At 41.7% G+C, this 24418-nt stretch overlaps 1 protein-coding gene across 3 annotated transcripts in view; it reads left to right on the top strand.

The window, feature by feature from the left end:
- LOC149857121 (uncharacterized) overlaps nucleotides 1–24418 on the top strand; it is a 108423-nt gene that overhangs the window by 43806 nt on the left and 40199 nt on the right. The window contains exon 1 of one of the 3 annotated variants that reach the window (XR_016444198.1): nucleotides 2028–2174. The exons of the other annotated variants lie outside the window; for them this stretch is intronic. The gene's annotated coding sequence lies outside the window, so the exon portion shown is untranslated. Of the gene's footprint in view, nucleotides 1–2027; nucleotides 2175–24418 lie in introns of those variants that run through there. 3 annotated transcript variants of the gene reach the window in all.

Here is a 24418-nt window from a genome sequence, read left to right as displayed (position 1 = left end):
TGGTTGACTGCCTGCTATCCTAGGAGCGGTGTAGCTGACCCATTAGCTGACGGGTGGTAATTTTGTTGGTGACAGCCTCAGAGGGTTTGAAATGTACCTGTTCTACCTTTGAATGCTTTCCCATAAGTGTTCACCATTTTCAAATGAAAACCTGCGCATTTTGATCCAGAAAGGTTTATCTATTTCTGGGATGTATTTGCCAGCTGTGTTGGTCTGAGACAAAAAGAAATGCAAAACTCCAGAGCTCTTGGTGCAGAGATGATACTTTTTATTAGACCAACTAAGAAATCGCAGAAAAGAGGACATTTTTTCTGCAAGCTTTCGGGCTCACATGCCTTTCCTCAGGCTCAGGGAAAATTAAAGATGGTAAAAAGTCCCCATAGGTGGAAAATAAACTTCATTTTTGCACAGAGGAAGCTGAAGGGGAAGTCTGTTCCTCTGGGTCCATGAGTGTGTCTTTGTGAGTTGCTCTTTGTGACACCCCCAGGGCAGGAATCCTGCCTTTTCTGCATATCAAAGAGCAACTCACAAAGACATGCCCATGGACCCAGAGGAACAGCCTTCCTCCTTCAGCTACCTCTGTGCAGAAATGAAGTGTATTTTCTACCTATGGGGACTTTTTATCATCTTTAATTTTCCCTGAGCCTGAGGAAGGGTGTGTGAACAGAAAAAGATATTTTTGTATGATTTCTTAGTTGGTCTAATAAAAGGTATCTCTGAACCATGAGTTCTAGAGTTTTGCATTTCTCCTTATCTGTTTCTGACACTTTATAACTTGGATATGTGGGGCCTGGGTTTAAGTCCTTCCTCCTGGGAGCAGAGTTTTTTATCCCAGTTTACTTTGAGTCAGGACTGTTTTACTGAGTTGCTGTTGTATCATACTTCAGGTTATCAAAGCATGGTAATAATGAATAATGACGTCTTGGTTGTCCAGGTGGCCATCTCCCCTTTGGTACAGCAAGGAGCGCTTCCTTTTCGTCTGTCAGTGTGGCCCAGGCACTGTAGTCAGTGTGCTCTGATTTTCTGTGTCAGGGACAGGTCTCTGTATAATTGATAGAGCTCATTATTGGGTCTTATGCATCATTATTGTGTTACAGGATTGTACAGGGCACCAAGTGTTTTATGGAAAACCTTCATTTCAAAATGATTGAATAGTATCAAACTGTGGTACTGGGTTTAATTTGGGGGGGGGGATTATGTTTAAACAAAGTTTCTAGGAGAAAAAGCTTTGAAGACAGATGTTAATGAGGGTGAGGGAAGGGGGAGCTCATTATGTCAACTTTGCAAATCCTCCTTGTAAAGTTTGGAACAAAGTTGAAACAAACTGTTTGTTTCAGCCTTCAGTATAGTGCTCAGATCTAGTCAAACATTCAAGTACATGGCCTCACTGAAATGAATGCGATTATTCACGTGCTTAAAGTGAAGCACATGCTCCAGTGCTTTGCTGGATTCGGGCCTAGCCCTGCTATAGCCATTAAGTAATATGGACGTTATTTATGCATCTGAAGAGAAGAATGAGGAGGCCTTTCTTCCTGGGCCAAACCCCTCCCTTTTCCTTTTTTCCCCCCCTCCTATTTTAGTACTCGACCCCCTCAGCTGTGTTTGCACACAGGCCTTCCCATCGAGCAATGCCTGAGTTATTGTGTGAAGTTTGGATGCGGCGCAGGGTCTGGATCCTGAGAAGTCATTCTCTGTTTGTTTTCAGAGGAGAATATGGGTGAGATGGGATAACACAAAATTGATTTTAGGGCCGTCTGTGGAAAGGCTCAGCGTGCCCCAGCCCGGAGTATATGAAAGCAGAAATTAGGCGTTGAGTAAAGTTAAAAGCAGAATGCATTCTTTCCAAAATCAAAAACTGCTGATGCTTCCAGATTGTGTGCCAAAAAAAGTTTTATTAGACTGCCTAGGCTTTGCACTTTTTCCAGATCCTTGTAAAATGGAGAGACCTCTTGCCAAGTCTAAATATGAATCTACTGTTTATACAGATTGCATTGACTCTAACAAATGATTTATATTGCCTAGTTTCCTCTTGGCCTGTACATCAGATTTGGAGACTGCTAAGAGAGTCCTGCTTTGCTGTGTCAAGGACATCCATCTCCTCAAACTCCATTTGTGTGTGACTCATATAAACGGTTTAGGAACCAATTACAACCCAATCCTTTTAGGAAAGGCAGGTAAGATGAGCTGACCCTGTTAAGTGATATGCATGGACAAAAGAAGCTTTCCCCTTGATTTGATCTACTGGAGTGCTATTTTGGACCTCTTGATAGTCACTTTTTGTACCAGGTGACAGCTATGTTAAGAGCCAGACTTAATTTTCTTGTTTATTATGCAGGGGTTCTTTCCTGAGGGTAGGTATTTATCTATTACAGATCAGGGATATCAGGTTGAAAAAGGTTGTGACAGTAATTGAAGCAAGATGTTGACCTGAATATTTGGCTGTTAGATTTTAGTTGCATATTGTTTTAAAAGCAACATGACAATTTGAAGGAGTAGAATTTGCAGCTATTCGTTGACTTGATATTTTTTTTCCTTAGGCTCAAGCAATAGAGCACATTATTATTTCTGGCCTGGTATTTGCATATCAAAAGATGACATTTCAAAACAGAATCTCTAAAACGAATTGGTGGTTTAGACTCACTTTGCCATATGTGAAATTAGAGGCATGTGAATAGCTGTGTTTCATTAACTATTCCAGGACAAGACATTTGTCTAATGGACCTTTTGAATGCTGCAGTTTTCAAATTTGATTTGGCTGTGTTGAAAATAGGGCTAGCACCCAGTGATGCAAACAAAAAACAGGGTCATTTAGAAGGATGCAATGTTTGGGGGGGTTTGACTTTTTTTTTTTTCTCCCCCCATTCTTCCTGCAACTGCAGAAAAGTCAATAACTGAAAACTTCTCCCTAGTTCAAGGGAATTTTAGTCTGGTAGCTTCTTTTTATTTCAATTCCCTTGAGGTTTTTTTTCCATAGAATGGTTAAGATTAATTTTAGTTGTGAAGTGAGTAAAGCATTTAGGTCCCATCCCCCTTCTCCCCAGTAAAAATCAATACAATTCTTAAGATTTCTGACCTGTAACGTGAATTTGTCAGCTTAAGCACTGTGGAAGGAGGTTAAAAACCACTGGAGAGAGGAATCCAAAAGAGCTGACAAAAGTCGTTTTATTAACCCATCTGCCCCTCTTCTCTTCAGAAACCTATTGATTGCAAATATAGTCCTGCTTCTTGTTGTAGAAGAAAAAATGCTTGGGGCAGGGACTGTCATGCACTTTGTTTGATAAGTGTCTTGTACAATGAGGCCCCATTGTAATGAGGGCTATTAGGTGCTACTGTGGCATTTGCTCATATTTTACTGTTTCTATTCCAACAGTGCCTGGGAGCTGTGGTCATAGGCCGGGGTCCCTGTGTGTTGGGTGCTGGACAGACACAGAATTAATAGACAGTCCACGCCCTGATGAGCTCTAAAGATTTTATCATCTTGGCACCTGTGATAAGTTATTTATTTCACTGGGGCGTGAAGGGTGCGTACAGGCTTTGCCGTACCTTGTCTACATTCATGCAGCTTGCTTTAAGCCACATAATCATAGACTGGAAGCAGCATTGGCCAGTGGTGGGAGTTGTTAGGGGAACCTGATGTAAGTAACTTAGGGTGGAAATGGGGAGGATGGGTCTGCAGCAGCAGGAGTTAGGATTGGTATGGGGGAGGTTGGTGAGACTGCAGGGGTGGAGAGGTTGGGTGGGCTAAAAAAATAGCCCAGTTAGGGTTGGAGGAGGGTAGAAAGACCACAGCTCTAGGGCTGGGGCGAGCAGTTGAACTTTGCCAGCTACACTCTAAATCTGTAAAGACTTTCACTAGTTTGGGTTAAACCCTTCTGGATTTAAGTGCAGCTTCTCAGGTGAACCAACTTAGATTGGGCCTGCCATTTTTGGTCCAATTTAAACCCCCCAGATGTTTGCACAGAGGGACATTCAGATGTAGTGTCTGCATGTACCCTGAGGCTAAGTACAGACAGTCAAAAAGCCTGAGGCTGAATTTATTTAATCTTTGTTGTGTATTAATTTAATCTACACAATTTAGACTAACCAAGTGAACAGACACTTGCTTCTGATTCTGGAAATGCAGCCACATGCCAGAAGCCAGGGGGTGCTATAGCTCAGCTGGAGCAGATAGCTTGATCAAGGCTAGCCTGCCCACCCTGAGTGGGGGAGTTTGCGGGAGAGGTGCAAAGCATCCTGGGATGCTGGGGCAACTACGAGTTAACTTGAATCTGGAAGGGATCTGGGACAGAAATTCAGTAAAGCAATTTAACCAAAATCAGTTAAGTCAAGTCTGGTACTTTGTCTATTCAGGTTTATTTTAAACTGGTTTCAGCCATTTGGAAAATGGTTTATGTGCGCTGAACTTCTGTTGTGTTACAGATTTGAACTAGTTTTGGATCACTTATACTGGCTTATGTGTAATTTTCTGTCCCTAGCCTTACTGGCTAGCTTAGGTGTCCTCATGGCTCTTACAAACTTTGCTTGGTGAATTCTGCTCCTGGAACATGAAGGTTAGTGGATGGCAATACTCGGCATTGCCCTACCTGCATCCCTTTGGGCATCTGGTGCCAAATGGCTTTCCTTGTGTCACATGGGAATGTTAAGTTACTGCCCTAAACCCTACACCAAGCTTCCTCTTAAAGCAGATGGTAGAATGTCACGAAGAGATTGAAAAGTGAAAGTAGGGACTTACGTCTATTGGGTTACTTATTACGAAGTTCATGAGTGCCTTTACGAATCACACAGCAACACACAGCTTGTGACAGGAGGTTAAAAAAAAGTATAACAAAGACCTGAATAAAGGTAAAAGAATTGCTGGAGAGCCAAGAGAGGGAAAAGCAGCATGAGAGTGATGTCTCTGCAACTACTTGAATTGAAATATCCTTCTCGGGGGAGAAAAGTCAGATGCATCATTTAAGTTGTCATCCTCTATCACATCTATCAGCTTGTTCACACATATTCATATGCTCGCTTCTGTTTTGTATTATTTTGTTTAAAAGTGCTGAATGCTGCACATGTTCAAAATGGTGCTACTTGGGCACTTAAAAACCATATTAGTGCATCGTTCTCAGATACTTCTTCAAGCAAGAGTCTTTGTTGTGAAGGGTACGATGTTTTAAGATGCTTATAAGCTCTGCCTCTGTCATTCTTTGAACATCACAGCCTGACCAGCTCAAAATATCTCTGGGAGTAAAGAGCTCCTGGATACTTTTTACATTTTCTTTGAATTTGATTTATTTGACTTCAAGTTTGCATCACAAGCCTTGGTCAGAACAGTCAGTGATCAACTTCATACACAAGCAAGAGGCCAGGTTGTCAGCTAGTGTAAACTGTCAGAGTCCCACTTTACCACCAAAAGCCGTGGGCAGCCTTTTCAGAAAGTCGGGGTCTTTAGGCTCTCAATTCCTGCAGCTTTGCTTTTATATAGAATAGAAGCTTCTAGCAACTCCCTCCCTACCCTACCCTTTCCCACCCCATCGTTTTTCTACCTTTAAGAAATGTTAATGATTTGATTGCCACACTCCTGATTCCCCTTTCAGCTTTTGCCTGCAGTGTCTTGCACAAAAAATGAATTATTTTGGTCCAATCCCATTCAGGTCTATTCTCTAATAGCATGCTGTATTCTCTTTGAATAAGAGCAGTTCCAAGATTTTCTTGTTTCCAGACTTTGAAATACAAAAGTTCACTTCACAGTGAGTGCTAATTATCCCTCATTATGCATGCATGGAAATGAAAACAAACCAAAAAAAAAAATAGCAATGCTTCTCCTACACATTTGGGCTCTCTTTCTCTCTCGCCAATCATATGTACCCTTTGTTTGGCACCCTTTTCCTGAATTTCAGAATGCTTTTGGCTCAGCTTGCTTTTGAAATCAGTCAAGACTTGTTTTCCCCACATTGCCTCCAGAGCTCTGTGTTAGGTGGAGAAACTCACTTCCAGAATTGACCTTTAGCAACAGCACAGCAGCAGTTTGATCTTCAGGGAAACCTCCTATGGCTTTGTACCCCAGAGTCTGATCCTATCATTCAATGACACTATCAATGAGTTTAGAAAGAGCACAAAGCTGGGTTGTGTTCAGCATACATTAAGCAGCCCTCCGAGAGTGTCAGCCTCCGCCGTGTTTGTTCTGTTGAAAGATAAATAATTTTCCCAGTGTTGTTAATAATCCTAAGAGGTTACCCCAGAAAAATGGAAAAAAAGAGAAGACTGAATAGGAGTAAATGAAAAATGTTTAATGTAATGGACCCTTGGAAAAGATATTGTGTACTTTCAGTTCAGTCGGGTAGAGCTCCACTAGTGACTGGATCTGCAGATAAAGAATAGAATGGCTGGCTTCTCCAAATTCAGGGTTTCCTACTTGGATAAAATATAGTGAATTCTGCTACGGTTTGTTCAGGAAAGGATCCCCCCCCCCCGCAAACCCTCCATTTTTTCAGGCAGAATTCTGCTCTCATTCCACATACCACGTACCAGTTATCCACTAATTATTCTGAACTTATTGCTTGAAATAAATTCCCACTGGCACCAATGAGAGTCCACCCAGAAATAGAATTTCACATTATTGATAACAGCTCTGTGGAGCAGGTTAGGAGAGAAGTGTGCTCAAAGAGGCAAATCCTGTGGTCTTTACTCACTTTTTACTGAGATAAAACTATTGAGTGTTTGACAGAAATAGCTATTACCTCCACAATCAGATTTTTTGAGATCTTTTCCTTTCCAAAATGGAAAGTGATGAAAAGAGGGATGAAACTCCGCATACAAGCTCTTTGGAGATTAATGTAATTTCAATAAAATTGTATAAAACACTATTCATCGAATCCTAATAGTGCTGTTTAACTTACATTTTGGGGAAACAATAAATTGCATAATGATAGTTTTGCTCAGATTGGCTAAATCATTACATGTAGTAAAAATGTCAAGAGCCAAAGCAGTCAAAACCAAACGCATCACAGTTTACCATCCCCTTAAAGCCCTGTGTATGTAATACATATTAAAAGAAAAAATGTGGAGTAAAAATATCTCAACAAGCCTAGAAATAAGGCTAAGGAGTATCTCTTTTTTTAATTATTGTTTTATTTTTTAATGAAGCTAGCTGGCTTCCCCAGGAGACTGTAAAGGTATAATGAACCAAAACAAGATTTTTGTAAACTTCTTATGATTAATCTCATTGTTTTGGGGAGATCAGATACACTTGCTGTTGATATAAACAGTAGTTTGATCATGGTATCAAAAGTAAATCAATAGGCAAAGAGCATGGATCAAAACATTATGCTAGGGGCTTTCAAATCAATATTTTCGTGAGGAAAGTCAACAACTGGGACTGCTGTGTTTAAACTTGGTGAATTAAAGGCACTAGTCTCAATAGCCAGTTATATCACCACATCAGGATCATGACCCTTAAGGTGTATTGCCTTTTATACGACATTGCCTCTGTGCGACATTGGTTGGTTCAACAGCTGGAGTACTGTGTCCAGTTCTGGGCGCCGCGCTTCAAGAGAGATGTGGACAGCATGGAGAGGGTCCAGAGGAGGGTCACTTGTATGATCAGGGGGCAGCACGGCAGGCCCTATGAGGAGAGGCGACGGGACCTGAACCTGTTCAGCCTCCACAAAGGAAGGCTGAGGGGATCTGGTGGGCACCTGTAAACTTGCCAAGGGGGACCAGCAGGCAGTGGGACAGTCCCTGATCCCCCAAGCACTACCAGGAGTAACAAGGAATAATGGCCATAAGTTGAATGTAGGTTCAGGCTAGACATCAGGAAGCACTACTTCACAGTCAGGGTGGCTAGGATCTGGAATCAACTTCCAAGGGAAGTGGTGTTTGCTCCTACCCTGGGGGTCTTCAGAAGGAGGCTAGATAGACACATAGCCAGGGTCATTTGACCCCAGCATCCTTTCCTGCCCATGGCAGGGGATCAGACTTGATGATCTGCTTAGGTCCCTTCCGACCCGACCAACTATGAAACTACGCAGGATCTTTCAAACACCTGTAATGAACCTTTAGAATGGATGAGGAAACTGCGATGAAATCAAATAACGGGAAGCTTTACACGATAGTACTCAATCACTTGACACCAGTTGTGCACCAAAGAACAGTGGTCTAGATAATCTTTCCTGAGACCCATACATAAAAGGGACCCTCTGATTATAAATTTTTCAGTTCCTGGATGGATGAAGGGTGAGGAACATCTGCATTAATTCTCTGATTTTGGACCTAGAAGATAGGTCCTGGCAGCTGGAGATAGTAGAGGTGAAGGAGCAATGGGTATGTAGGTACTGATACTGTTGGGAGCAAACATAGCTCTTTGCTTCTGACCTTGGGTGGCTCAAAGCCCTCTCTACAGATGGCCTTGGATTCCTGTAGTCACCAAGGGGCTTTTCAAGGGGCTCCAGCTCAATTTGTACACTACTGAACTCTTTTCCTGATTGGAAAGTCAGGCAGGGACACTGAAAGGTCCTAGCTAGTGATTTCCTTCCCCTTGTTTTTTCAAAATCTGGAGGTGAGAGGATGATTCGGTTTAAAACCCTGGCTTTTCTTTCAATCCGTAGTCTCATGTTGGAATAATTTTGGTCCTGATATTTGCCCTCACAGTAAGGGTGGCCAAAATTTGGAACGGGCTTCCAAGGGAGGTGGTGCTCTCTGCTACCTTGGGGGTCTTTAAGAGAAGGCTGGATGGGCATCTGGCTGGGGTCATTTGACCCCAGCACTCTTTCCTGCCTAGGCAGGGGATTGGACCTGATGATCTGTTGAGTCCCTTCTGACCCTAGCATCTATGAATCTCACACTTCTTCTGCTGTTGCATCATAAACACTGTTAAATCTGAGCACTTCTCTCCATGAAAAAGTTGCTTCTCACTAAATATCCTAGTATTTTAAAAAAACAACAACCCAGAACAACTCCCTACCATTTTAGTTATATTGATTTGAAGGTTTTTGTATTAGTGTAGCTATTCCCACAGAGGAAGCTGAATGGGTTATACCTGCGCTGCTCAACTTTTTGGCCTCGTGGGCCAGATAAGTGAAGTGGGGCCCATCTGTGGGCCTAGCACTGCACCTGCCCACCAGGATTGAATCTTGGGGGCCTGGAACAACCCCTCTCAGCTCCCCGACATCAGTATTGGGCCTTGGGAGCCCTGCTCTGGCCCTGTCCGGACCTGGATTGGGTGTCCAATCCAGTACATAGGGACTACCCACAGGTCTGGAAATTTGGTGGTAGGGGAACACTGTCACTACTTTCCTGCCACCAAATTTCTGGATCCATGGGGAGTCTCACTGCCTGGATGACATCAACCTGAAGGCCAGATCTGCTTGTGGGCCAGGGGTTGAGCACCCCCGATTGGAAGGATCTTTTAAAACTCAATCCATGCAAAATGTCATACTGGTAAAACTATTTCAGAAAAAAAATCACATCACTAATGAAAACTGTTGAATTCTTACAAAAACTGGATGTAACCATGCCTGAATATAGTGGAAACTATTTCTGTGGGTTATGTTAAAGACTGAGTAGAAAAGATGAAATATCGTTTAGAACAGTTTCATTTTGATTTCCAAAAGGATCTCTCTAAAGGACTCTGCTTTGAAATATAAATTCACCCTCCCTGCCCCTTCTCATGAGCAGCTTTTGAAAATCTGAGAAATATTCCTTTTATAATGCAAGGAGGAGCATTAACTGTGTCAGCTTCCTAGGTGGTCACATTCAAGTTTGGGTTTATGCTCGTAAATTAATTTCTATTCCTGGTTCTTTTTGGATGTAAAACTGTTTAAAAATCTACAAGTGAGAGAAGCATTTGAAAATGTTTTGTTGAGGCATAATTTATGTCTATTGTTCTAAGTCTTCATGAAACCTATTGATCAAAATACTTTACTTTTTTGTTCAAAGCACACCCCAGCTTCCTATTCTGTCTTTTTTTCTGGCTAAAAAAGCATATAAGGCTTGCATTCCCAAATGCAGCCTATAAGAGTGCATCTGCAAGGAGCTGTGCATATATGTTACTATATAAAACATTCTAGGTGCCCCACAGAATCAGGATTTTTTACTTGGAGATAGTTGATTTTGTAAACACCAAATGGAGAGAGTCCATAAGGGCCAGATTTTTAAAGGCTTAGTAGCCTAGTGGGATTTTCAAAAATTCTTGCGTGCCTTTCACTGGAAATTTGTCTCCCAGGCGAATTCAAAACTCCCACTAGAAAGATAACCACAGCTTTAGGCCTTCAAAAATCTGTCCCCATCACCTTAAATATTTTTATGGAGGAAATGATAATATTCACAGTATTTAAGCTTTTATCATCCATACAATTTAAATGAGAGGAAAAAAGCAAGAAAGAAGACTGTAAGTTCTTTCCAGTCGGCAGAGGATATATTTTGAATTATAGATGAAGCTGGTAGCACCTTCTGTTAAGGTTGCCCGATACATCACATTATGACCTTGTTTTCAGTTGCTTATAACTTTACAAATCTTTAACCATTTAGGCTGAAATATTTTATTCTATTCTGCCTCAGGCTGAATTTCTGTGAAAAGCTTTTAGCTCAGACTGCTTGGTCATTTCCAAGAAGGAGGCTAAGGAAAAATTCAGCTTTGCACCTTTTAATAGTATAGATCCAGTTCTTGGGAGCACCTGTGCTGAGTTCAGTATGAATTTGGATGGGAAGGCTGCAAGTCATGTTTACTATCTGCAGGGCCAAGTAAGACCTACTTAAGGCTATGGTGGATGCCACTGGTTCTCAAAAGATCAGCTTGATTCAAGGGCACTACCGCTCTGCCACCCATTTCTCAGCCGTGGCAGCTTCTCCACCATCCGAAGCTTCCTCTTCACTGTGGGAATCCATCTGTGCGGCATAATATGAGACTGGCTAGTCAGGCCTGCGATTTCAAGTTTGCAAAATGAACAGGCATGAGGCTGGAAATCAAGCTTAATGCTTGACCTGAAATTCCTACCGATGCCCTAGAAGCATGAGTTTATGCAGTGGCTGCTTCAGTTTTTATTGTGAAAAATAGAACATAGGTCCTGTCTTCATTTTTCCTAATTGCCAACATGGTCGTCCCAGGGGAAAGAAAATTTTTCTGTCACAGGAGGTTTGGAGCAGCAAAACATTTATTGGCAAGCGGGTGGCGAATCCACTTGATGTAGCCACCAAAGCTGGTTCCAAGTATTTTATTAATCCAATAAATAAATAAATAAACAAATTCTCCCTCCGAGCTCGTAAGCAGTCTGAAGCGGAGGCTTTTTTGAGGCATTGGTTTTGAGTGTAAAAAAATCCTGAAAATTGAAGTAAACCTGGCTCAGACCCCTAATTCATCAATGTAACTAGGATGGGATGATAGCAAGAGACGACCCGGGTACTGATTTGTGTGTGGCATTCAAATGGTAGCCCTTGAGAAACCCATGCAGTGGCAGCAGCTGACGTCTCCCACTCCTGCCTGCTTTCCTGCTTAGAGTGCCAAAAACGAGGAATATGTTATTCCTCTGCTCTACGTACCATATGGTTTCCACTTAAAGCCATTGTTCACGTTGTCCACCAACACTCCTTTCAGGAGATGCATCTTGTTCTGCCCCTCTGTTTTGACGTTTCACAACTAGACTGTCAGAATGCATATTAATTCCAGTTAGTAGATGCCCCTCACAATATTACACAATAATACTTATCACAATTATATTTACCCCAAAGTCACACATCTGAAGGTTGTGCTCCTTGATTTGTATTTCTTTATTTTGTTTTTAAAAAATATGAATGCACCTGGCCAAGCCTCTGAATACCCTAATTCAGCATAAAATTAATTATTTCAGCAGGAACTCAGCCAGCCAGACTTTTACAGGATCTCTTTTCATTTATTCCTTTCATGAATATTCCCTAAGTTATGTAGGGACTGTTGCCCATGCCATCCAGATAATTAAGGCTGTGATGTGTGAACCTCATAGGTAAAAGTAAAATGTTTGAGCATATAACAGCGCTGCAAATGAGCATAGTGTGCATGCATTTATTCTATAAGCCCTACTCTTTGGTGCTGGCCTTGAAAGGGCCCAAACAGTGGGAACTGAGTGAATTCGGTGCCTCTGAGGATGCTCTGAGCACTTTCCCCCAAAACAAAAAACCCAGAAACTGTTTTGTTTGGTTATACATCATAAAGCAGGATCGAGATGGGTTGTTAAAAGGATCTCCTTTATCTAAGGTTATTTGCAGCCAAAAGAAGATATGGAAGCTCTGTGGTTAATACTGTTTGTGCAGCAGGAATGGAATTAACTCTCTAATATCCAGCAAGGCAGCCATGGATCTGATATGATGCCCTCTCATTGAGTTAGAAGAGCTTTGTGTCAAGCCCTATAATAGGCTTCTTCGTGGAGTTTTATATTCCTGTTAACACTTGCTCTTCCCAGCCCACAGGGAAGCTTTTCCAAGAAGGAAAAAATCATTGCCACAAAGTGTTTATCTGCAGACATGACAGCAACCTTGATAACTTTAGGGAAAAGATAAAAATGTCTATCGCTGTAGTAATATATCCTTATCTTTAATTAAGACAAAGGATCATAAGATCATTTTTAAGATAGCAGCTTCTTGTTTGGATGAGATTCTTCCTGAAACTCAGCATTCATGCCAAGATTTTTTTTTTTTTAAACTAGGGTTTAGTGTAACGTAAGACAATTTACAAAAGTGCTTCATTTTGTGCATCAGCTCAGAGGCATCCAAGATCAGTTCTGGTTGTTTCCTTTGATGCAGAAAAAAGCTTTTGACGGAATATAATGGAGCTATCTATTACTAATACTGCCGTGGTTTGGGGTTGAAACTGCCTTTATTCAATGAAATTGCATGACCTCAGCTAGCAGTGGTTTTAACTAGAGATAGGGTCCAAATAAATCCTCTGGATCTGAGCTTTGGGTAGTTTCAGAATCCAACACTGTAAGAATTCAGATCTCACAGGCAACTTTTATATCTTTAATCCCTCTTTCTCACATGCGCATGTGCACACATGCAGCATTATAGCAACTTTTTTTAGGTTGCAAAATTAAGCGCTCAAAAGTTTCTGGATTTCAGAATTAAGGCTGCAGCTTCCCATTAGGTACCTTGTATGTGTGTGGTTCAATTGCATACTTTTCCTTATTCCACAGTCTCCTTTGGAGGCTCCTTATGTTTCCCACTCACCTATTAGCTCCCAGTTCCAGTCTCCTGGTTCAGCCTCATTTAGCCTCCAACTCCCAGCTCTAGATTCCCTTTCCTTCATTTACCTTCATTTGCTTGGGACCAGCAGGAAAGAACCGGGGAGATGCTTTCACTGTCTTCAGGCTTCTGAGTAGATTTTTATATGCCATGTGTCATTTCTTCTGGATGCTGACATTTGAGTAACTATTTGCCAGAGCTGTAACTATGTTTTTTCATTACTGTGTCAGTTAAGAAATTCTAATTTACTCTGTCCCAAGTAAAATAGTTTTGGATTGCTTTAGTGGATGCCTGGTAGATTGTATTGTTTTCACTGGCATTTGGATAAAACACCTTTGGAATATGAAAGGGTAGCATAAATGACTAGCGTAGACATTATTGAAAGCCTCCCTATCTTTCAGTGTAACGAATAGGAAAGGCATATATTAATTTGTCAGCCCTTCAGAGCTCTCATAAATAAACTGGTTTATTGAGAGAGATCCCACCTGTCACTTACTGCAATTCAAATACAGGGTGCAGATTTAATAAAGTTATATGCCACTTTTAATTTCTATCCTTTTCCCATTCTATTTAGTTGATCTAGACTAATAGGTTTGTCTGCTGACAAGTGGACCCAAACTGTAGTGATTTTCAAGTTTCTTGATGTATGATTCAGATTTTCCTGATAAATAAGAACACAAGTCTCTGTTTTTTCATATTTACTTAGTCCTCCTGAAGCTGTAAAATAAAAACGCTAACTGAATTGTTGGGCTTAGATATTCTTAGGCGTTACTGTAGCATTTCTACGATATAAAACTGCTGAAAAAATTCTGATGTAGGATCTGATCCTGGGACTGATCTGCACCTGATCATAAGTCACTTTGGCCCAAGGCACTCTTTTTCAGTCCAGGAAGATTCAGGGGGTCTGTAATTTGTATCAACAGCAAATGTCTTTACGAGATGGATAACAGTAGTACTGGGGAGGCAAAGGTTTCACCTCTACCTACACACAAATCTGGAACTTGTCACTGGTAGGGGTAGGTGGAATATATCTCAGATCAAGTAAAAAGCCTGGGAACATCTACATGTGAATTATGGTGCATGCCTAAACTGCAGCGCTTATTGCTCTGGAGTTATCGCCCCTGGGCATGCTGTTTGAACGTGCACCTGGGAGCAATAAGCTCTGGAGCAATAAGCACCACAGTTTATTGATGTACAACATGTTTAGCCAGGTTGGAGCAGCCCTGGCTTGCAGGGAGCCTGGAAGGGGTCAGTCTGACAGCCTGGGGCTGCTCACCCTGGCTCAAAGTGCTGTGGAGAGGCTGGCTGGGGCATGAAAGTGCTCCAGTGCAGGGCTAGCAGTCAGGCAGCCTCCACACTGAAGCACTCTGTGCTCTAGCCAGTAGACCTGTGTGAATAGGGAAGTATTCCATTTGGATTCGGTTGATTCAGAGGACAGTAATTCAATCTGGGGATGTGGATCACTGTCCTGAATCTATTCAGTTGAATTGGCTTTGGAAGATTTGGCACTGATCTGGATAGATTCAGTGATTGGGCCATAGACGATAATGAGGAATCACTGAAATACCTATAACTTTCTCATTTTTGGGCAGATTTGGATGAAAACAGCAGGGATGGTAGCCTGTAACAGGGGGCCAGTGCCAGTTAGATCCCTGTGCTAGTTAGATCTCTGCCCATCCACCTGTTTTTGGGCCTGCCACCGTCCCCTCCTTTGCTCAGGCAGTAGCTCACAAAAGGGACAGAAAGGCTTCAAAGAGAGGCTTATATGCTGTTTCTACATCCCTCCCCCAGAGCACTGTGATTGGAAAGGGATTCAGGGAAAGATCACAGTCACTGCCCACCTACAGATGTTAGGCTTTCCCCCCCACCTCCCCCTCCCTCTTCTCAGTTTCTGTTCCCCTGAAAGACTGCCTTCCTAATCGCTGAATCTTGTTCTGAATCTTTTCTGAATCAATTCAGAGGGTTTTTTTGGTCTCTCAATTTGATTTAGATTCAGCAATTTGGCCTCTGAATCAGGCTGAATCTTTTTCAAATTGAATTGGTGATTGAAGCTTCACACACTCCTACTAGCCAGAGTCTACACATGCACTGCTGCAGAGTTTTCTACTCTGCATCAGCATATTACTTGTATTTACAGGTATTTGCAAGTCCTATCCCACTGCAGAATAAATTAGTTTACTCCATCCTAATAGGGGTGAATATGTAGATACTGAGACATTTACTGTGCAGCTAATTAGTCAACTGCACAGTAAAATCTCATGTAGACACATCCCCTGTTTAGCTGCTTTTGGACTCCCACTATAATGCCCCTAAAAACGGGAATCTATAACACCATACTGCAAATCCAGTCCTGTTGGTTGGAGGGAGATGATGAAGAAAGAGTCATTGCTTTATGAATGTGCTTTATATTTTGGAAGGTACTCCAGATACCACAGCGGTGAGTCCTTCTTTTGAACTTGTGAAGTCATCACAAATGACAGAGAAAACAGAGTTGGTTAGTTGTAGGAGCATTAATCTTCAAGGAAAATGTGGTGTTGTGCCAAGTGTTCTTAGTGATTCAGTAAATGGGATATTTGCCTTTGAGTGAATTGTGAACCAGTGCTCAAGCTTGCTGTGTTATGCTATCGCTGAAGCTTTCTTCTGAACTGCATGTAAATTAGGGCTTTAAGTACCTATGTGCATTAAAGGTCCCTTGGACCTCCTTTCAGGGGTAAGTTGGTTAGTCCAAGAACACAAGCCAAAGTTCAGCCTTAGTAATTACATTCTACCTACTGTAAATTCCCCCTGGAGTTTTAGCCAGCTATGGTATTACTTTTAACTTATTGACCTGAACTCTTGCATGGTGTTGCCATGTGCCAGTAAACAGCTGTAGCATTCAATCCACGAAGACATTTCTGGAGTAAGTTGAATGATTTTTGTAAAGAGATGTGCATGGAGTGCTTTGGATTGAATAAAAAGTGCAAGAAAAAACATCATATTAAAAAACCTATGTAAGGAATAACTCCTAGAATATGTCACAGGGAGCAATGCAGTGCAGAAGCATAATATCTGCATGGTGTGGTGCTCTGTCTGCACTAATTCACCCATAGTTTATATCTATAAATTGTTGCATTATGCCATGTAAACATACCCATAGTTTAGCAAAGAATCAAGATGGCTCTTGGGAGTTTTGTCAGAGGAGGTGACACATAGGAGAATCATAGATTCTAGGTAGCATGGCCATGACCAGTCACTTTCCTTCCTTCTTATGCAGGGCATAGTCTTGTGGAAAGGTTTCCAACTAATTTTGAGAAGTGGAGGAAAGTGCTATGGAGTCATGTGACCTTTTACTGCTTTTCACAAAGAGTGGTGAGGTCAAATTGGGCAGGGCCCTTTCCTTCTCCTCCCATGTGTGGATGAGGAGCACCTAAGCTGGCCTTAGTCTTTTACAGGAAACACAAGCAGGTTTTCTGAGTTTTTCTTTAGCGTCCTAACCACCGGTTACACCACGTGAGCATTTTCCTTTGTCTTCTGAAGAGGAGTGGGAGGGTAATAATCAAGGAAATACTAAATAATATGAAGAAAAGAAGGTACTGCTAGGAAGATGATAAATAGGAATGGACAAGGTGAAAGTACTGTATTTATCTGAATACAAGACAAAGTTTTTCTCCCCAATTGGTATGGGGGAAAAAGCCCCTCATCTTATTATCGTATACAAGGAAATCTTACTAAATATGTTGTCTATCTGCTGCCAAAAGCAACATGTGCATTATATTAACCTCCTGCCAAAAGTAGCATGTGCTCAGAAATGGAAACCAACTATGAAGTTGATTAAATGCAGCCAAAACTGAGCATGACTATAAAACACATGGCCCACGTATGCTGATGGGAGCCTACCGCAAGGATGGTTTAGTGCAACCCATCTGAATAAGACATATGCTAGAGCCCCTTAAGTGTAATCCCTCTCACCGCTGATTCTTTTCAAGTCCATGGTAAGCCACAACATTGCATACAGTTCACCCACAACCCTTCTGTTAGCCTGGCACATAAGATTGATGTGGCCCTGCCCTCCATGAGGTGAAGCTGGACTAGGTTGTCCTGTGCCTCATCTTCATCTAAATTTTTGGAGCATTCCAGGACTTGTGACAAGAACACCTGGATCCAGTCATGAGTGGGGGCTAATTAGCACGTGCATCCTTTCTGGCGGGGAGGGGGAGTCTTTGGAGTATGCACTCATATTGAGCAATGCTGAGTTGTGGGGTCACCATTGCTTGCAGTGCTTTTGATGCTGGTGGAGACCAGCCCAGTGAACTATGTGGTAAATCATGAGCCTTTTGGCTTTGGATTAGTACTGTGCATACTTTATATTAGATACAGTAGGTGCCCAAGTATGCTCAAAACTGTTTTTATGAAACATCTGCGGTCAAACTTGCAGCAGTTTCAAAAAAAGTAGCGTGCTTCAATACTTGATGAACTAAGCTTATGGGCTCTATATGCAAATTGCTATAGCCATGTTTACTTTCAAGGTTATTATTTTCAAATTTGCTTCCATGTGCTCAGGGAGAGCTGGGTCTGACAGTAAGGAGAGAGGGAAGGGGCTGCCAGGGGAAAAAGTTGGGGGAAAGCAGAGAAGAATGGGATACCTGATCCTATAGATTTATTTTCCTTGGTGCAGCAGTGAGAGGGAAAAATTCAAGGCAAACCTGCAATAATTAGATTCTATACCTGAAAATTATAACAAATGTATATATATTTTAATATACAGAATATAATTACTGGGGGTGGGGGTCATCTTATAATCAGGGTTGTCTTCTTTTTGAGTAATTATGGTACATACAATGATGAATAGCATAGAGATGTAGCTTAGAAACTGCTGTCCTACCTGTTTCTTAGGATAACAAGGAAGGGTCAGTCAGTAAAATGGAAAGGTGGCAAATTCAAAATTGACAGAAGGAAATACATTTTCACACTGTGTGTGATTAAACTGTGGAACTCATTGCCACGTGATGCTGCCCAGGACAAGCAGCTACATGCAAGGGAGGGATGTATATTTCATAGGGAGAGCAAGAATATACAGGGTTGTAATAGAAAATATTAGAAAAGAAGATTGTTAGAGAAAAGAGAGAACCTCATTCTTCATGGGGGCCAAATTACCTACATCAATGTAGAGAGGTGTTTGTTGCATCTTCCTTTGGAGCATCTGGTTCTGGCTGCTCTTAAAGACAGTATTTAGAGTCGACCGACATTGGGTCTAGTCCAGTCTGGCAGTTTCTGTGTTTTTATTTCTACTTTGACACAGATTTTCTCCAGGAGTACCATAAACAGATCAGCTAGAGACCTTGTATCCTGAGAAATATTTGTTGGAAGAACAGCTGTGAAATCTGACAACATCACCATGGTCTATTTAAATGGCTTTACAGCAATAGCCCTTCAGTTAACCTCAAATTATTTAATATCTGGGAAAGTCTTTCAAGAGTAATTAAAATGATGTTTTAAGAGTATTAAATATTTTATACGTGATTTTTTTTTTTAAACGGGAGCAGTGAAGACTTTGATGCCAAAATTGAAAATCTGGCACTGGACATACACTCTAGCTCCCTGGTGCATAAATTTGCATACACATTTGGAGAAGTGCAGTGCTTTATTTTAATGAGCAGTTTGCTTGTAAAAAAATAAGCAATTCAAGCCAATTGCCATGAAAAATATAAAATTGAAGTTACTTTTTAATTATCAGCTAGGTTCATTACAATTGTGGCATATGTTGTAGGTAGCCAATTATGAGCTATTAAGTATTTTGGCACTACTTCTTCTGTCTCACTAGCAGAGGGCTATTCTATTTCAACATGTAGACTTTAGGTTAAACTTAGTTTAAAACCTCCTATGGCTTTGTAAGATTCAAGGGCTGTTAAAGGTTAAGGTTCTAGTTTTATTCTCTTGACTCAGGCAATATATTTATCCAGTAGAAATGTTACCTAACTTCTCATGCAAATTATGGGATTCCATAGATAACTTCAGGATCATATAACAGACCTTTTGATTTAGTGTACAGTGTGTCAGACTGTAATCCTTATGTCACTTGCAGGAATGTAGTTAAAAACTAAGGGCCAACTTTTGCCACAGTTAATTGCTGAGGTCTGGAATAGGTGAAACTTGCTACACAGCATAAGTAGGATTAGTAAAGTCTGGCCTTTAGTGTGATTTATTCTGGATTTTTTTAGTAAAGTACCATGTATTTCATGTTCTCGTTCATATATAAAATGGTCTTGCTACAGAGTTAAGTATTAGATGAACCAACAAGCAAAACTGCACAGATGGTTGCTGGGAATAGCAAAGTGGGGCTGACAGTTAGGAATATGGCCAACTAAGCAAAGTCCTCCTGCTTTCTACTTGTATGGTACAAGATTTCCCCATAGGGAAATTTATGTATTAAACCAGCCTGATTTACCTTCATCCTATTTTGAAGCGGTTAACCCAAAGGTCTTAGTTTCTGTCTCCCTCATCTAGGTCTTCAGTTTCAATGTGTGCCATTTTTAATGTTAGATTCTCTTTCGCCTATGATTCATTAACCTTCTTGTATGAATACTAATATTTTAAAATAAGGAACTTAGGAAGTGAGGGTAATTATACAGTATTTGAGATTAATAATAAATAGCTGACATTATGTACATCATCCATATAATTAATTACCATGTTTCTGATGCATGATATCATCCCATTTATTTCAACAGCAATTAATGTGTTATTTTGTCATTTTAGTATTATCATATCTTTCCTTTCGACAAGTTAATAATAAAATGACAAAACAGATCATCAAATGCTGTTGAAGTAAGTGGGTCTCCATTATACAACAAACATTCTTCAACAGGAGCTGCCAAATGCAGTGGAAGTTACACGTAGGAATTAATATATGAAAATGCTATAACTGTTTGTAGAGAATTCGCACATGTGACTATCACCCACAGGCAATGCATGTTCAACTCTGTCCACATTTGTCTCTGAAAGAAATGGAAATCTTTTGTTTAGTTTCAGGTGTATGTAGCTTGTTGACTTCCATGCATCCAGTCAATGCTGTAAGCCATCTCATAAGAGAAGCGTTAAGTCATGTGAATAGAGAACCACTCAGCCAGTTCCTAAGCTCCCACTCCCAATCGCGCCGGTTTTCTGCGCTGTGGATGAAGGTGAATCCAAGGAGGGAAGGTTGAGGACGGGGTCTTTTACTCCATCAGTAGTGGCTATTCTCACCACCTCTACTTTATTACTATAGCTCTTCCCCCTCTGAAATGCCTATACTTTTCTAAATAGTTGTTCATCCTGTGTTTTTTCAAATCCCAACCTGAAACCATCATCCCATACCTTCCCAATATTTTTAATAATGAAATTGATGCTATTCAGCAAGAGCTCCCCTTATTTTTTCATTCCACCATATTCCTGTTCACCCATCCCTCAGCCTGGACTCTGACATCTCCTATCTGTTGTCTGTCTAATATATCCTATTCTGTCTTCACAGCTTTATCATGCCAGTCTGCTTCATTCTATACCACCCTCAGAAAACATGTTCCTAAGGAGCCTAGGTACGGAGTGAGAGCATCCACTTCACTTTTACGTGCGTGAATGCCTCTTGCTAAAGAATGCCAGAAGGTTGTTAGCAAAAATCTCTTTGTCACATTAGAAAAATACAATCTGCAAGCATAAGTCAAGTCGGTTTTTAAAAACTCTTACAATTTGGCCAAATATAAATATCTATCCATGGAAGTAGTAAAAAACATGTCTCTGCCTTAGAGACTTCTAAAGTCAGATTTCAGTTTTCTGCAATGCCACTGAACTGCTTGGATTATTTAAGCCCAGCCCAAACCACTGAAATACTAGGGTTGTTTAAATAAAAGGCTGTTGTCTTTATTTTTAATGGCAAAAGTCTGATGCTTGCCATTTGTATTGTACTAAAGCATAGCAGAACTACTTTTATTCCAGATTTTTTCTGAAAACATCAACTCATTCACCATGGGTGCTGTGGTTCCCTGGTGTATGCAGACAGACATCAACATTTATCTGTGTTTAGTCACATAGATTCACAATTTAATATTATGCCTTTATAATTTAATAGTGAAATAGCAGAGAAAAAACTTAATGTTTTTTTATTGTCTAACACCCTGGCTCTATAAAGACTTATAAAAGAAAATGTAATAAAAATGTTCAAGTAAATGTCTGTTTGTAATCCCTGTGGTCCCTACCAGCGATCACAGTCTATTGTTCCTATAGCCTAAATAATAGCTAGTAAATAGCATTATGGTTTCATTCACAGCTGTGACATAGTGTTGTACTTTACTACAAGTGCAACTGTATTCCTTTTGAAAGGGGCTAAGAACAATGTAGAAGGTGCATTCCCTGTGGGCCCAACAGCCTAAGATAATAAAATCATGGTCCATTATGTTCAATGGTGGCTACAGAAATAAATTCCTTGCATTAAAAATGACATAATATCTATTTTAGAAAAGCTACATAAAGAGAATTTGCGTTGGGATGTATTTAAGGAAGAGGTTTTATGTGCTGCATAAACGTAAGTGCCCAATGGCTCAACTATATTAATCGCGCACATGTAATAAACTGTGGCGCAGGTCCCTCAGGTTTTTAAAGCACAAATAGACTAAAAGGAACTACTGTCACCTTTCATTGTTCATCATTTGTGCATGGGAATGGTTCCCTTCTGTTCTTCTAAAAATTATAAGTGTATTTCTAGAGTTTTGTTTTCACATGATCACTGTGTCCGGCAGAGGGCATATATTAGTGAGAGAGAGTTCAAGGGAGGATTTCTGTGTCTCTTTTCTAAATGTCAGGGATTTTTTGGATCAATGGTCAGAGCATATGCCACACTCAATTATACTTAAGTAGAACTTCCTTGAAACAGTAGCTTATCTTATTTCTATAGCACAGCCACAAAAACAACCTCCCCCCAAGTCCTCTACAAGCAATTTGATCTGCCTCTCTTTTTGTGGTCCCTTTTAAGGTTATCTCTGGAAGTCTGAAATGTACACACACACTAACTTTCTAACAGTTAAGCTGGCTTAACTTTTGAAAGCTGACTTAACTGTCAGAGCGTAGATTCAGAGATTGCAAGGCTGGAAGGGACCTCAGAAGATCATTGGGTCCAGGCTCTCATACATATATATGTGGAGCGGAGTTGACTTCAGTGCAGCTCAAGATAATACACCTCAGACATGTATTATCTTGAGTTGCATAAGTCAAGTCAACTTGGCTCACAAGATGGCTGTCACAATGTAAAGGAGCTGCATGTGTGTATGCTCCGACATGGCTTAAGTCAACTTATTTTAAATCAACTTAGTATGTGTGTATGCACGCCATGGATTACAACAGGGAGAACTGAATGGGAGAAAATCTACAAAGGAGAAGGTATCTGTGTTTCTAATCAGTAGGCTGGAGACTATATGCTGTTAGGTTTACATAATTTTCTCTCGCCCTTTTTGGCATAGTTTCTACTGCTTTTAATTCTCTCAGGAAGAGGAAATTATTCCAGGAGAGGTCTAGTAACAGGCATGTCTCTTAGGGTTGCCATTTATCAAAGAAGTACAAGGCAGTTAGGCACTGCCATGAGATTTAAATGAGTATTGCTTGCCTGATCCCTTACTTTCTGATGTCAGATTGGTAAGGCTGTCGATTATAAATAAGCCCCTTGGCTAGGGACAGAAGTTACACATAAACCAGTTTAAGTGATCAGAAACTGGTTTAAACCTGTAACAGAACATAAGCAGTTCTGCCTCGCTCGCCTCCAGTTGCTGCTGCCGCCCCTGCCCCTGCCCCTGCGGTGCCAGTCTGGGGGGGGGCTGGCAGGAAGCTTGGGTCTGGGGGCTTCTGCCCAGCACATGGAGCTACAAGCTTCTACCAGCTCCATCTGCCTGGCGTGATGAACAGCTCCTGCGGGTGGGCAGAGAGGGTGGAAGGCATTCAGGAACTGGACCTGGAGCTACATGCACTGGGCAGAAGCCGCTAAGCTGAAGCTTCCCAGCCACCCACCCACCCAGAGCAGCACGGCAGGGGCTGGGGCAGAAGTGGCAGCTGGATGTGAGGGAGGCAGAACAGCCTTGTTGGCCTCAGCCGGGGTGCAGCTTGTGGTGCGGCTGCAGCTACCAGGTACTGCACAGGATGGGCATGGTGGCAGATGGTGGGCTCCAGGCCTCCTGATGCCTCTGGCCTGGCCTGGGCAGCTGCTGCCTGTGCCACCAGGCCCAGCTATCACAGCTGCAGCAGCTGGGAAGGGCCTTGACCCCAGGGCCAGGCCCTTCCCAGCTGACTGCAGCTCCATGACACCTGGCCTGTGTGTGGGGAGCCAGAAGCAACCTGGCCATGTAGCTCCTGCAGCCTCAGCCTACTGAGGAAGTGCCTACTGAGGAAGTGCCTACTGGGAAGTGCCTACTGGGAAGTGCCTGGTTCCTGTGGCCCAGCCCAGGTTGGCCCCTCTATACCAGACCTCAGCAGTGCCTGCAGGCCCAGCCCAGGCTCGGCCCCACAGCTCCAGCTGCAGCCACGGGCAGATGGCAGGGCTTTGGCCAGGCTCCCCCAGGTCAGCTTCCCTCCAGCCTTGCAGATACTGAGAAAAAGGGCGGGCGGGCTGCTCTAGTGCCCTTCAGCTTCTAGCCTGAGCTACTGAAGACATGTGCCTGCATTTCTAGAATAAAAAGTGAATGTCTATTCACTTGCAAATTGGTTTAATCTATGGAGGTGAGACTAACCTGCGAAGATTGAATCAATTCAGGCTCTGGCTTTTTGAATGTCTGTCGCTAGCCCTTGGTAACAGGGTGGTCACTCTCACACAGTTTGGAGATTATATTATGCGCAGACCACTGAGCCTTTTGGCTAGCTCTTTTCTGATTCTGAAGCTCATGGCTGGATGGAAATAATATTTTGTATCACAAATCATAGAACGTAATTAATAACTGCTAATTCTTTCACTTCTAGCTACAGATGCAGGACCATTGCTGTGTGGGAGGTAGGGAACATAAACTCAGAGAGCTGTAAACAAGGGAATTATGTGAATAGAAGATTTTAATCATTTCCTAATCTTGCCAGGCACAGCAAACAGAAATCCTGAAAAATGAAAACTTTGCAAAATGGTACCGCAACCCTTATGCTCTCCTCTTGGCATGCAGATCATCACATTGAGAGGATGAAAGCCCTGAGTCACCAAAGCATTTAACCACAGCTTTAAACACATAGGCACACTCATAAGAGTTCTGAG

The sequence above is a fragment of the Crocodylus siamensis genome, chromosome 9, assembly GCF_052110815.1.
Source record: "Crocodylus siamensis isolate JL-2025a chromosome 9, ASM5211081v1, whole genome shotgun sequence".
Lineage (NCBI taxonomy): Eukaryota > Metazoa > Chordata > Crocodylia > Crocodylidae > Crocodylus > Crocodylus siamensis.
This window is presented reverse-complemented; position numbering and strand designations above follow the sequence as displayed.